This window comes from Mobula birostris, chromosome 19, assembly GCF_030028105.1.
Source record: "Mobula birostris isolate sMobBir1 chromosome 19, sMobBir1.hap1, whole genome shotgun sequence".
Classification (NCBI taxonomy): domain Eukaryota; kingdom Metazoa; phylum Chordata; class Chondrichthyes; order Myliobatiformes; family Myliobatidae; genus Mobula; species Mobula birostris.
The window spans coordinates 26,055,839-26,069,625 of NC_092388.1; positions in this window are offsets into that span (position 1 = coordinate 26,055,839).

Here is a 13,787-nt window from a genome sequence, read left to right on the forward strand (position 1 = left end):
ATTACCTTCCCGACTTTCCCAATCCACTTTCATATTAAAATCCCCCTTAATTATCTTGACATTGTCCTTCTGACATGCTTTTTCTATTTCCAGCTGCAACTTGTAGTCCACATCCCGGCTGCTGTTTGGAGGCCTGTATATAACTGCTATTAGTGTCTTTTTACCCTTGCCATTTCTTAATAACCCATAAGGATTCTGATCCTATGTCCCTTCTTTCTGTTGATTTGATATCGTTACTTACCATCAGGGCCACGCCAGCCCCTTTACCTACCTTCCTATCTTTCCTATACACTGTGTATCCTTGGATATTGAGCTCCCAATCACATCCATCATTTAGCCATGACTCGGTGATAGCCACAGTTGTGGGGTGAATCCATTTGAAACATACACTCTGTGGCCACTTTATGAGGTACAGGAGGTATCTAATAAAGCAACCATTGCATGCATGTTTGTGGTCTTGTGGTGCTGTAGCCTATCCACTTCAAGGTTTGATACGTTGTGTATTCAGAGATGCTCTCCTGCTCACCAGTATCGTAACAGGTGATTGTTTGAGTTATTGTGGCCTTTCTATCAGCTTGACTGGCGGAAAGCCGGCCATCCTCCTCTGACTCTCTAATTAACATAGAAATGCCACTCACTAGATTTTCTTTGTTGTTTGTTCACACCATTCTCCCTGAACCCTAGAGACTGTTGTATGTGAGAATTCAATGAGATAAGCAGTTTCTGAGATACTCAAACCACCCTCTCATGCACCAGCAATCATTCCACAGATGTCAGTTAGATCACATTTATTCTCCAGTCTGATGTTTGGTCAAAACAAGAACTGAATGTCTTGACCATGTCTGCTTGCTTTTATGCAATGAGTTGCTGCCACATAACGGGTCGATTAGATATTTGCACTAACAAGCAAGTGTACAGGAGTGGCCATTGTGTGGAGATAAAGAGGTCAGAATGTTCACCAGTGTTAGGGATATCATAAGCATGAGGGCACAAGATTAAGATGAGAAGAAAGTGTTTTGAAAGGAACATGAGGGAATATAACACAGAGTAGTTTTATATTTTGAACATAATGTCAGAAGAGAAGGTAGAATCACATACAAACATAATGTTTAGGAACTGTTTTCACAGGTATTTGTTAAGGCAAAACATAAAAAAATATGGACCTAATGTGGACAAGTGGGATTAGTGTAGATGGGCAAAATTTTTGGGATGAGCATTATGGCCTGAAAGACCCATTTCAGGCTGTAGAACTCTTTGACCCTCTAAACAATTATGATAACATTTACACTGTCCATGGGAAAGAGAACTGTGTGTTTGTTACCCTTTGTATAAAAAAAATGTCACTTATTTCTGAAAGGCTTGTCTCTAATATAATGGGTTTGGTCCTCTGCCCCATCTACAGTCAGAATTACTTTCTATCCTTACAAAGGTTCAAAAGTTCATTTATTATCAACGTATGTATCCATGTACAACTCTGAGATTCTTTTTCTCCAGATAGCCATGAAACAAAAGAATAACACAAAAGTCATTCAGAGAATCAAATCCACCTTCCCACCACACAAAAATTAATGGCATACCGGTCACCAGCTCCCAAATCCCACTCGTCCCACACAAAATGGAACAAGAATACCAACCCCAAACTGCCTTCACCCCCCCACAAAAAAACTAACGAAACACAGGAAAAATGTCAACCCACAAGCCCCTTCCCTAGCACAACAAAAACAGAAAGGAGCGGGCGAAAAACACAGAACATGAAAACCATAAGTCTGAGAAAGTCCACAGTCCATAAATGCAAAAGTCCAATCCATAATGCAAGAACCACGGCAACATCTTCCTTTATCATTGATGAGAGAGACACCATATGAATGCAGAGAGGCCTACTTGCCTGTATATTTTGTTAAATTTTTGCTGCACTTACCCCTATATCAATAGATCCTTTGATCAGTACAGCATCCACAAGTATACACGGTTCTACAGATGTAGGACGTCTTTTGCTTTAGATTTTGGCAGAGTAACCTGTCACAATGCCATTATTACAAAATTATACCTTGTTGGTATACATCAGTTATACAAGAGAAGAATGCACCTACCTCACACCTACCACACAATTCATGGTGTAATGTACTGGATGCCGACCCATTAAGTGGATTGATTGGGAATTAACATTCATGTCACTGCAGGAGTGCGGCTTCAAAGGAAACTCTGAAGTAATCTCTTCCCTGTGACACAAAAAGCAAATCTGGGAAATTGAATTTCTATTTTGTGAAATTTCTGGTAATCCAGGAAAATTGCCAATGTATCCCTCTAACCTCAAGAGATATAAATCAGGAAGTAACTGCTTCGAAGACAATGGGATGGTTTCAATGTTCGTTTCTGCAGCTCTGAACTGTTGATACTGGATATTTCTATTTTTTTCTATTGCTCTTACCATAATGAGAGGCATGATGAAGGAATGGACCGATTCATCTCTGTCACGAGGAGGTCACATAGAAACCAATGTCTCGTAGGAGTACTGACTGTACATTCTGAGCAGCTAATAGGGATGGACAACTAGCATGGAATAATGCATAGAGCAAGGTTTAACAAGGCTTCATCTGTCAAAAATAATGTTACCAGATGGGTTTACATCCTGTAAAGTGACTTGCAACTGACTCTCAAATCAAGCATTAACTATTGCTGACTGTCAGTCACTTCAGCTCTGAATTTCATTGCCTCCTCCTCTTTCTAGGCTTCCATGGGGAATGTTGGTAATGTAAATTAACCTGCATTTCACATGTAGATGAACTAGCTGCAGCAGATGCTCCCATTGAAAGGTTCAAAGGTCGAATATAATGTCAGAGAAATGTATACAATACAGTATACATCCTGAAATGCTTTTTCTTCACAAACATCCACAAAAACAGAGAAGCGCCCCAAAGAATGAATGGCAGATAAACATAAGAACCCCAAAGTCCCCCCCGCTCCCCTCCCTCCCTCGTGTAAGCGGCAGTGAGCAACAATTCTCCCTCCCCCCATTGGCATAAAAAAGCAAGCATCAGTACTGCCATTGAGTACTCAGTGTGAGCAAAGCAATAGCAAAGACACAGACTTGCAGTTACCCTAAAGACTTCGCATTTCATCCGGCATTCGACATAACGCAGATTCTCTTTCTCTCCCTAATAAGGGAGAAGGAGGCATCTCTGTTTTTACCCCCAGTGAGAGGGGAGACATAACAAACAACTCGCTGGTTTACAATGTTAAAAGTCAGTTACGTCACATTTTTTGAGCTTTGTGCCCAAAGATCACAAAGATCCTGGGTCTTTGGGCTCACAGCAGATATCCCGACGACACACGGGTCTCCTGCCGTGACACTGACCCTCGATCTGCCCACCTTCAGAGCCCCAAGATCTTAGGCTTTCAAATTCGAGCTGGACTCTCAGGCCAAGTCCTTGGCGTGCCGAACAACAGCCAGCCCTGAAACCCCGAGAATGGGTCCCATTCCTGAAAAGAACCGAAGGCAGCGTGTAACTCCAGGTCGGGGCTTTCAAAAGAATCCTGAAAGGGAAAAATAAAGATATTAAAGATGGGCATAGAGCTGCTTTCGAAGATGCAAGCAAAGAAGTTGCCGTTTAGCGCCAACTTAACTTCGCTCTGCCTCCCTCATTCTGCGAAGATATCCGGCTATTCTGGGACACAAACAGATCAATATACTGCCCTATTCTTAAAGCCTCATCAGATGCAATCATGTCAAACTGCAAGATTACCTACATGAATTCAGTGGCTATGAATTGCACTGTCCCATATACCACACTATTTGTACCCGTACCTGCTTTCCGGTGGCCCCAAGTCTGCATTTAAATTGTGTTGATGCTATAATGCCTTCTCGCTTTGCTGATTTGGTGGATCACACTTTTACCTTTAGATTAGCAGGCTGTAGCTTTAATCTTCACCTTTGTCTCATTCAGGAAATCAAGCCTGATATTGCATTCTGTACAGGCTAAGTTCTGCACTGACATAATTGCTACCTTTTGGATAGAACTCAAACTAAGATCATATCAGTCCTGTTGGATATATGTAAAACATCCAAGCATCTATTTTGAGGAGAGTATGGAGGTTATCCTCGGTGTCCTGGCCAATATTTATCTATCAAATAACTAAAACAGATTGGAAAAGAAGGAAAAAAAATAGATGCTAGGAATCTGAAAGAAAAACAGAACAATAATGAAGCACTCATAAGGTCAGGCAGCATCTGCGGCAAAGGAAACTCAAATAACATTTTCTGAAACTTCAAGTTTTGCTTTTTCCAAGAAAGCAGCTTATCTGGTTGTTTATACATTGTTCTTAACTGGGCTCTTCTGTATACTAATTGATTGTCAAATGCTCAGTGTTTTTTTTTTAAATTGAACTTCATTTACAGTGAAGCACTATAGGGTAACCAGAATACTTTGACTGATCTCTACAACATAACTCAACAGCATTAAATAACCTTGTCAAGTAAAATTCTATTAATTCAAGATCTGAATTTTTTAATAAACAAAGGTCACAGCAATGGCTCAACACCACATATGAAGAATAGTCTCCTAAATTTTCACTCAAATGGCTAATGTATCTATAGTTTGTTTACTACTCATAAGTTGTCAGGCATTGTGCATCACCCACCTGCAGACTGATGGTGCACTTCATCAGCTGTCAAATTTCTCAGGAGACGCAAGGGACCACAGACGTTGGAATCCAGAACAAATGACTAAGCAACTGGAGGAACTCAACCGTCAAGTGGCTTCTGTGGAAGGAAATGAATTGTCAATATACCAAGTCAAGATCCTGTACTGGGAATGAGCGTGGAGATTGAAGGTGGCCAGTAGAAAGAGGAGAGGAGGTGGGATGAGACAGTGGTGGTAGGTAGACCAAGATGATGTGAAGGAGATGGAGAAAATTAGATTTTGTAGTGGAATAGCAAAATGATGACTAAGAGAGAGCTGTGAATATGATCCAGTCCATCTGTGATGGAGAGTGCTCAGTAAATGTAATCTGTACACAAACACACACACACACACACACAAACACACACATAGCCTTGTCATTCTTCTGTCATTGCACTGAATGTGTTCACTTCAATGTCTTCCACCCCATTACCACTGGACAGCAAATATTTTCGAAGGTGTTGTTTCCTCAGAAATTTTGTTTGGTTATGGTGGCCGGCTTAAAGCTGAACACAAATATAATTTCAGACTACTTGTATCATGTAGAAACTTGGAGAAACAAGAAATTAACTTTTATTGATCATAATGCATTTAATTGCATAACTGTGCTGACACTATTCAATAGTTTCATTGATTATCATTTGTACTCGGTGGCTGAGGTTTCTTGCTTAAGGGTCCAACAATAATCAGCCAACATTAATGGATTCCAGTTGCCCTGATACTGTTTCTCCATGACTGCAATGTCCTGGTGAAACCTTCCACCATGGCTGTCACTGACAACATCAAGATTTGCAGGGAAGTCTAAACCACAGTGAAAGAATAAATCTTTAATGACATATTGCACCTCTTGCTTTTATATGCTTTAAGCATGGTGTCAACCAGCTGCACGTAGCTTGCTGCTCCGAATTGAATTGAATTGAATTTACATCCTTCACATACTTGAGGTGTAAAAATCTTCAGGTTACGTCTCCGCCTAAATGTGCAATGTGCAATTTATAGTAATTTATAATAAGTAGTGTTAAGCAGTCTGATGGTCAGGTCAAAGAAGCTGTCCCGGAGCCTGTTGGTCCTGGTGTTTATGTTGTGGTACTGTTTCTTGGATGGTAGCAGCTGGAACAGTTTGTGGTTGGGGTGACGTGGGTTCCCAATGATCCTTCAGACTCTTTTTATGCACCTGTCTTTATAAGTGTCCTGAGTCATGGGAATAATGTCCTGTAGTTGCCAAGAAACATTTCAACAACATCCTTGAATGCCTTCTATGTGATTTCCCCTGGTCCCACTAGATGTTCTTTGATTTACCTGTCATTGATCATTTGATTGATTTGTGGACCAACAGTAAACACCTTCCTTAATCTTGGCATCGGTTATCTGTCTCAAATATTGAAATCCTTCAGGGAAATTTTTATGCCTGGTGACAGCAGATTCCATCCTTGCAGTACTTCTGCTTTTGCCTTTGACAATCCCAAGTCTCTGAACAGGTCATTTAACCCAGAATGAGTTATCAGATGAAACTCACTTGATGCAAAGGGTTCAAAATCTGTATTAATATCTGTGTCATTTTGCAATCCTGGGTTATGCATCATGGCATCTTCATCTGTCTCCTCTAGACTCCATGTCTCTGTTGGCTTCGGTGTTGGAAGACTATTGTCATGTGGCACAGATCTGACAGCTGAAGGGAGGTTGGGGGAGTCAATGGACTTCTTGTTTTTAGCAGAGAAACCAGACACGTGGGTCAGGCAGAAGTAGCAGTCTGTCACGTGATCTTTCTGCTCTCACCATACCATTGGGACAGCCAATGGCATTGACTTCCAAGTATCTCTGAGCCACGCTCAAAGGTCAACAGTGCATGTTGCGCAGCAAATGTGAGCAGTCTAGGCTGATTTTACACTCAAAGCAGAGCTCATAGGCTTTCTTAACAAGAGGAGTCATGCTCTGTCTTTGAAATTTAAATGTATACTCGCCATAAATATAACAGAAAGTATTGCAGTTTCTGCAATGTTGGCGAGACATTTTTCTATCACAAGTACTCCTGAAATACAATTACTTTATTATAATGAGTACATACAATATGCTACATATGCAGAGCATGCATATCAAGTTAATTACAAACTGTTGCTGTTGTTTGGAAGATTTGTTTTGTGTTTCTTTTTCTCTCTATTTTTCTGTGGACAATGGGAGTTGGTCTTGTTTTTAATTGGGTTCTTTTGGGTTGCTTGCTTTGCGACTGCCTGATAGCAAACATATCTCAAGGTTGTATAATTCAAACATTCTTTGATAATAAATACTCATGAATCTTGATTCCTGATATATATGTAAACACAATTCATAGAAAAATGTATGCATGATGCTTTTATAGTTTTTTCAATCCTGTCCTGCCATCCGCCCTGCCTTGCCATGCCTAGGCGTGCCTGAGCAAGATAGAAAACTTATCAGCTTACATGGTGGGCAACATTTTAATTAACTTGAATTATGAATTGATATAACAAATATAGATGATTTCAAAAAATTGTGCGTATTAGAGAAATAGCATGGTGACTTTCATGACCAGCAGCCCAAAATCCATAAGATACACCCAAAACTATTCAAATCTTTGTTGTCCAGTGTAATAAGTCCTAAAGGGTTCGGCCTTGTGGTGTCTTTCTCGCCATGCATGGTGGAAAGTTTCATTTCTTCAGTAATCAGGATTTGTAAACTGTTTGTATACTGTATTTAAGGTACATACTTCTGTTTATTTTGTAATATGATTGTAACTACATTGTGGGATGGATCATATTCTAATTCATGTGTAGGCTTAAGTTCACTCCGTAGCTAATTTAAGATGGCACGTCTTGATGCCTAAAATTAATGGGGCAGATTGCTCTCAGAAGGAGAGAGAGAGACATCAAACATGAGTTCACGGTGGACATAATAATGTTTACCGGTAGACAACTTTTTGTGAATATTGGCAGTTGTTATTTTCTCTATTTTCACTAATTTTTGCAAGTTCGATTTTTTTTAATCCCCCGTATAAACACTCTTAACGGAAGTGCTAACTCCAGCCATCTTTTCTTTGGTCAAAACCCATGATTGTAACACCATTATACTAACCACTTTTTCCTTTAATGACTCTACGTCTACATTTCCTGCTGCCTCAGAAAAGCAGCTATCATAATCAGGACCCCTTCCTACTCCGGCCTCTCATCAGGCGGAAGATACAAAAACTCAAGTACATGTACCAGCAAGCTCCAGGATACCTTCTATCCCACTGCTATAAGACCCTTGAATGGATGTTTCACGTGTAAGAGGTTGAACTCCTGAATTTCAGATTTATCTCATTGTAGCCCTTGCATTTTCTTGTCCACATGTGCTGCATTTTGACTGTAACTGCAGCACTCTATTCTGCATTCTGATTTGTTTATACTACCTTAATAAACTTATGTATGGCATGATCTGTGTGGATGGCAAGCCAGTCTGGAAGAAAATGGTACCTGCGAACAACGCGATCAAGGACGGAATCCTCCAGAGAGTTTACAGAACTACTTTGTTCACTTCTGTTATAACTTCTTTTTCTTTCAAATGTGGTTTGCCACTGTTGGAGCCTGTGATCCACATGTTTATAGTGTGCTTTTGGGCCATTTCGGTGATCTGTCGCTTTGCTGACTCCGAGAGTTTTCAATGAATCATGCAGCCTCCAGGCCAAAAAGCCTGGAGACGGGTGATCAATTCCATTTCTCGCCGATAACAGCACATATGAAGATTGATGTGGAAGGCGAGCAGATGTTCAGCACCGTCTACCAGTCTCTTGCTCATGGCTGCTGGAGGAAGCAAGCTGTGTGAAATGGTCTCTCTCTCTCTTTCCCTCCCAAAGGAACGTCCCTGCATTTGAATGGTCTCGCTTTTCCTTGATGCTGTCAGAGAAAATGGTGCTGGAGTTTTGGTCTGCGCTTTCTGAACTGAACTCTGTAGTTCACATTGTGGTGTGGTTCTATTTGCTGGTCACTCCTTTTCCTGTGGCTATGTTGGGCGATTTTGAATCAGGTAACAAACCCTGAGCTGAACTCAATATACCTGGACTCTTTCGAATTTATGTTTGATATTCCGTGTTTCTCCCTTATTTCTTTTATTGCCATTTGCACGATTGCTTTTTTGCATTTGGGTTGTTTGATATTTTCCTTTGAATGGGTTCGATGTTTTTTTTTGTTTTGTGGCTGTCTGTAGGGAAGAAGAATCTCAGGGTTGTGTATTGCATACGTACTTTGATCATAAATGTACTTTGAATCTTAAGCACTGTGTCTTGGTACACGTGTAAAAAAAAAACAATCCAATTTACGTCATTCTTTGTGTCTTTCATTAATCAACACTGCAAATTTTTGGTAGAACTGTCTAGTTCCTCTTGTGAACTATCTTTCTCTATAGTCATAGCTTCAAAATCAAAAGGAATGAAACATAAGTATGTGTGTAGACAAAATATTTTGATTGAGTATAGAATAAATAACTTGTACAATTTGTAATCACCCAAAGGGCAATAAAATCCCTGAATAGTATTTCATGAAGATTAAATTTGAATTATTCAGCCACTGTAAATCAGTAGACATAATATATTGTGTTATTGAAGAATTGGGATCCACCTACTTCACTCAGAATTACCATGGGAAATCTTTTTATTAAATCTTCCAAAGCAAGATCATGGATCAGTCATTGATGGAATCATTTCACACTGCTGTTGTTCATACTTTGTATACAGGACTAGGTAATGTGGACCTAATACACTTTATTGTTGGCTGGTTGTAGAACCAGCTGAAATTGTTATTGTCTTTAGCCTGCATTGACCTGCTTCTACTTATTTTGAAGTTTAAACACGCAATGCAGAGTGGATTGTATTGGGTGTCAGATGTGGGAAGTCCTGGAGACTCCCAGCCTTCCGGAAGGCCACATCTGCACCAGCTGGGTTGAGTTGCTGCTCCTTAGGGACCAGGTTAGGTCAGAGAAAGTGAGGAGGTGATAGAAAGGAGCTATAGACAAGTAGTCATGCAGGGGCCTCAGGAGACAGATAAGTGGGTAACAGTCAGGAGAGGGGAGGGCAAGAGGCAGACAGGAGAGAGTACCCCTGTGGCTGACCCCTTAACAATAAATACTCCTGTTTGAGTACTTTTGGGGGAGGCAGCCTACCTGGGGGAAGCAGCAGTGGCTGCGCTTCTGGCAGAGTCTGGCCCTGTGGCTCAGAAGGGTAGGGAAAGGAAGAGGATGGCAGCAGTGATAGGGGACTCTATAGTTAGGGAGTCAGACAGACGATTCTGTGGACGAAGGAAAGAAACGCGGATGGTAGTTTGCCTTCCAAGTACCAGGGTCTGGTATGTTTCTGATCATGTCCACAATATCCTGAAGTGGAAAACAAAACAGCCAGAGGTTGTGGTACATATTGGGACCAACGTCATAGGTAGGAAAAGGGAGGAGGTCCTGAAAACAGACTACAGGGAGTTAGAAAGGAAGTTGAGAAGCAGGACCTCACAGGTAGTAATCTCGGGATTATAGCCTGTGCCATGCGACAGTGAGTACAGGAATAGAGTGAGGTGGAGGATAAATGCATGGCTGAGGGATTGGAGCAGGGGGCAAGGATTCAGATTTCTGGATCTTTGGGACCTCTTTTGGGGCAGGCGTGAACTGTCCAACAAGGACGGGTTGCACTTGAATCTGAGGGGACCTATATCCTGGCAGGGAGGTTTGCTAAGGCTATCGGGGAGAGTTTAAACTAGAATTGCTAGGTGGTGGGAACTGAAATGAAGAGATGGAGGAAGGGGTGGTTAGCTCACAAATAGAGAAAGCTTGGAGACAGTGCGAGGGGGAGGATAGACAGGTGATGGAGAAGGGACACGCTCATACCGCTGGTTTGAGGTGTGTCTATTTTAATGCAAGAAGCATCATGAACAAAGTGGATAAGCATAGAGCATTGATCAGTACTTGGAGCTATGATGATGTGACCATTACAGGACTTGGATGGTTCAGGGGCAGGACTGGCTACTTCGAGTACCAGGCTATAGATGTTTCAGAAAACAGGGAGAGAGGTAAAAGAGGTGGGGGCATGGCACTGCTGATCAAAGATAGTGTCACGGCTGCAGGAAAGATGAAATTCATGGAGGGGTTGTCTACGGAGTCTTTGTTGGCGGAAGTTAGAAACAGGAAGGGGTCAATAACGCTACTGAGTGTTTTTATAGACCACCCAATAGTAACAGGGACATAGTGGAACAGATAGGGAGACAGATTCTGGAAAGGAGTAATAATAACAGGGTTGTCGTGGTGAGAGATTTTAATTTCCCAAATATTGATTGGCATGTCCCTAGAGCGAGAGGTTTAGATGGGGTGGAGTTTGTTAGGTGTTCAGGAAGGTTTCCTGACACAATATGTAGATAAGCCTATAAGAGGAGAGGGTGTACTTGATCTGGTGTTGAGAAATGAATCTGGTCAGATGTCAGATCTCTCAGTGGGAGAGCATTTTGAAGATAGTGATCACAATTCTATCTCCTTTACCATAGTATTTGAGAGGGATAGGAACAGACAAGTTAGGAAAACATTTAATTGGAGTAGGAGGAAATATGAAGCTATCAGGTAGGAACTTGTAAGAATAAATTAGGAACAGATGTTCTCAGGGAAATGCACAGCAGAAATTTGGCAAACATTCAGGGGATATTTGCATAGGTACATTCCAATGAGACAGGGAAAGGACAGTAGGCTACAGGAACCGTGGTATACAAAGGCTGCTGAAAATCTAGTCAAGAAGAAAAGAAAAGCTTACAAAAGGTTCAAAAAAACTAGGTAATGATAGAGATCTAGAAGATTATAAAGCTAGCAGGAAGGAGCTTAAGAATGAAATTAGGAGAGCCCGAAGGGGCCATGAGAACCCTTGGTGAGCAGCATTAAAGAAAACCCCAAGGCATTCTGCAAGTATGTGAAGAGCAAGAGGAGAAGAGAATAGGGCCAAACGAGTGTGACAGTGGAAAGGTGTGTATGGAACTGGAGGAGATAACAGTGATACTTAATGAATACTTTGCTTCAGTATTCACTATGGAAAAGGATCTTGGCGATTGTAGGAATGACTTACAGCAGATTGAAAAGCTTGAGCATTTAGACATTAAGAAAGAGGAAATGCTGGAGCTTTTGGAAAGCATCAAGTTGAATAAATCTCCTGGAGCAGATGTGATGTACCCCAGGCTACTGTAGGAGGTGAGGGAGGAGATGGCTGAGCCTCTAGCAATGATCTTTGCCTCATCAATGGGGATGGGAGAGGTTGCAGGGGATTGGAGAGTTGCAAATGTTATTCCCGTATTCAAGAAAGGGAGTAGAGTTAGCCCAGGAAATCATAGACCAGTGAGTCTTACTTCACTGGTTTGTAAGTTGATGGAGAAGATCCTGAGAGGCAAGATTTATGAACATTTGGAGAGGCATAATATGATTAGGAATTCTCAACATGGCTTTGTCAAAGGCAGGTCGTGCCTGACAAGCCTGATTGAATTTTTTTGAGGATGTGACTAAACAAATTGATGAAGGTAGAGCAGCAGCTGTAGCGGATATGGATTTCAGCAAGGCATTTGATAAGGTACCCCACGCAAGGCTTATTGAGAAAGTAAGGAGGCATGGGATCCAGGGGACCTTGTTTTGTGGATCCAGAATTGGCTTGCTCACAGAAGCCAAAGAGTGGTTGTAGACAGGTCATATTCTGCATCGACTTCGGTCGGTGACCAGTGATGTGCCTCAGGGATCTGTTCTGGGACCCCTTCTCTTCGCAATTTTTATAAATATCCTGGATGAGGAAGTACAGGGATGGGTTAGTAAATTTGCTGATGACACAAAGGTTGGAGGTGTTGTGGATAGTGTAGAGGGCTGTCAGAAGTTACTGCAGGACATTGAGAGGATGCAAAACTGGGCTGAGAAGTGGCAGATGGAGTTCAACCCAGATAAGTGTGAGGTGGTTCATTTTGGTATGTCAAATATGATGGCAGAGTATAGTATTAATGGTAAGACTTTTGGCAGGGTGGAGGATCAGAGGGATCATGGAGTCTGAGTCCATAGGACACCCAAAGCTGCTGAGCAGGTTGACTCTGTGAATAAAAAGGCATATGGTGCATTGGCCTTCATCAACCATGAGATCGAGTTTAGGAGCTGAGAGGTAATGTTACAGCTATATAGGACCCTGGTCAGGCCCCACTTGGAGTAATGTGCTCGGTTCTGGTCACCTCACTACAGGAAGGATGTGGAAACTATAGAAAGGGTGCAAAGGGGATTTACAAGGATGTTGGCTGGATTGGGGAGCATGCTTTATGAGAGTAGGTGAAGTGAACTCGACCTTTTCTCCTTGGAGCGACAGAGGATGGGAGGTGTATAAGATGATGAGAGGCATTGATCATGTGGATAGTCAGAGGCTTTTTCCCAGGCCTGAAATGGTTAACACGAGATGGCACAGTTTTAAGGTGCTTGGAAGTAGAGACAGAGGAGATGCCGGGCAAAGTTTTTTACGTAGAGAGTGGTGAGTGTGTGGAATGGGCTGTCAGCAACGGTTGCGGGGTCGGATACGACAGGGTCTTTTAAGAGACTCCTGGATAGGTACATGGAGCTTAGAAAAATAGAGGGTTATGGGTAACCCTAGGCAATTTCTAAGTAAGTACATGTTTGGCACAGCATTGTGGGCCAAAGGGCCTGTATTGTACTGTAGGTTTTCTATGTTTCTATGACATTTCTGTGAGCAGAAGTAGCTGATTGTATTGCTACTTACATTGTTCATTTTGTTGCCACATTGCGTTATTCAGTTGGATACTGATGGAATCTTCACATATGGTAGAGAGCACATTACTTACTGAGATTGTGAATTGAAAAATGTCAGTTTTCTCTGCCACTGGAGCGCTGCTTTATAACAAACTTTTTCTTCACATAAAAAGGTTGAGTGTTCTGTGAGATGCTCAGAGCTAAAGAAAGCAAGTCGTATTGCTGCAGTAATAAAGTAAAACATCAGTGGCGGAGGGAGGCAGCAAGATATGGAGTCTTCATGGATAAAAAATCATAACCGTGCAATTTTTATCATTTATGCATATTCACTGAAAGGTTAAAGAGGAATGTCACATTTGTTATACTCTCCACACA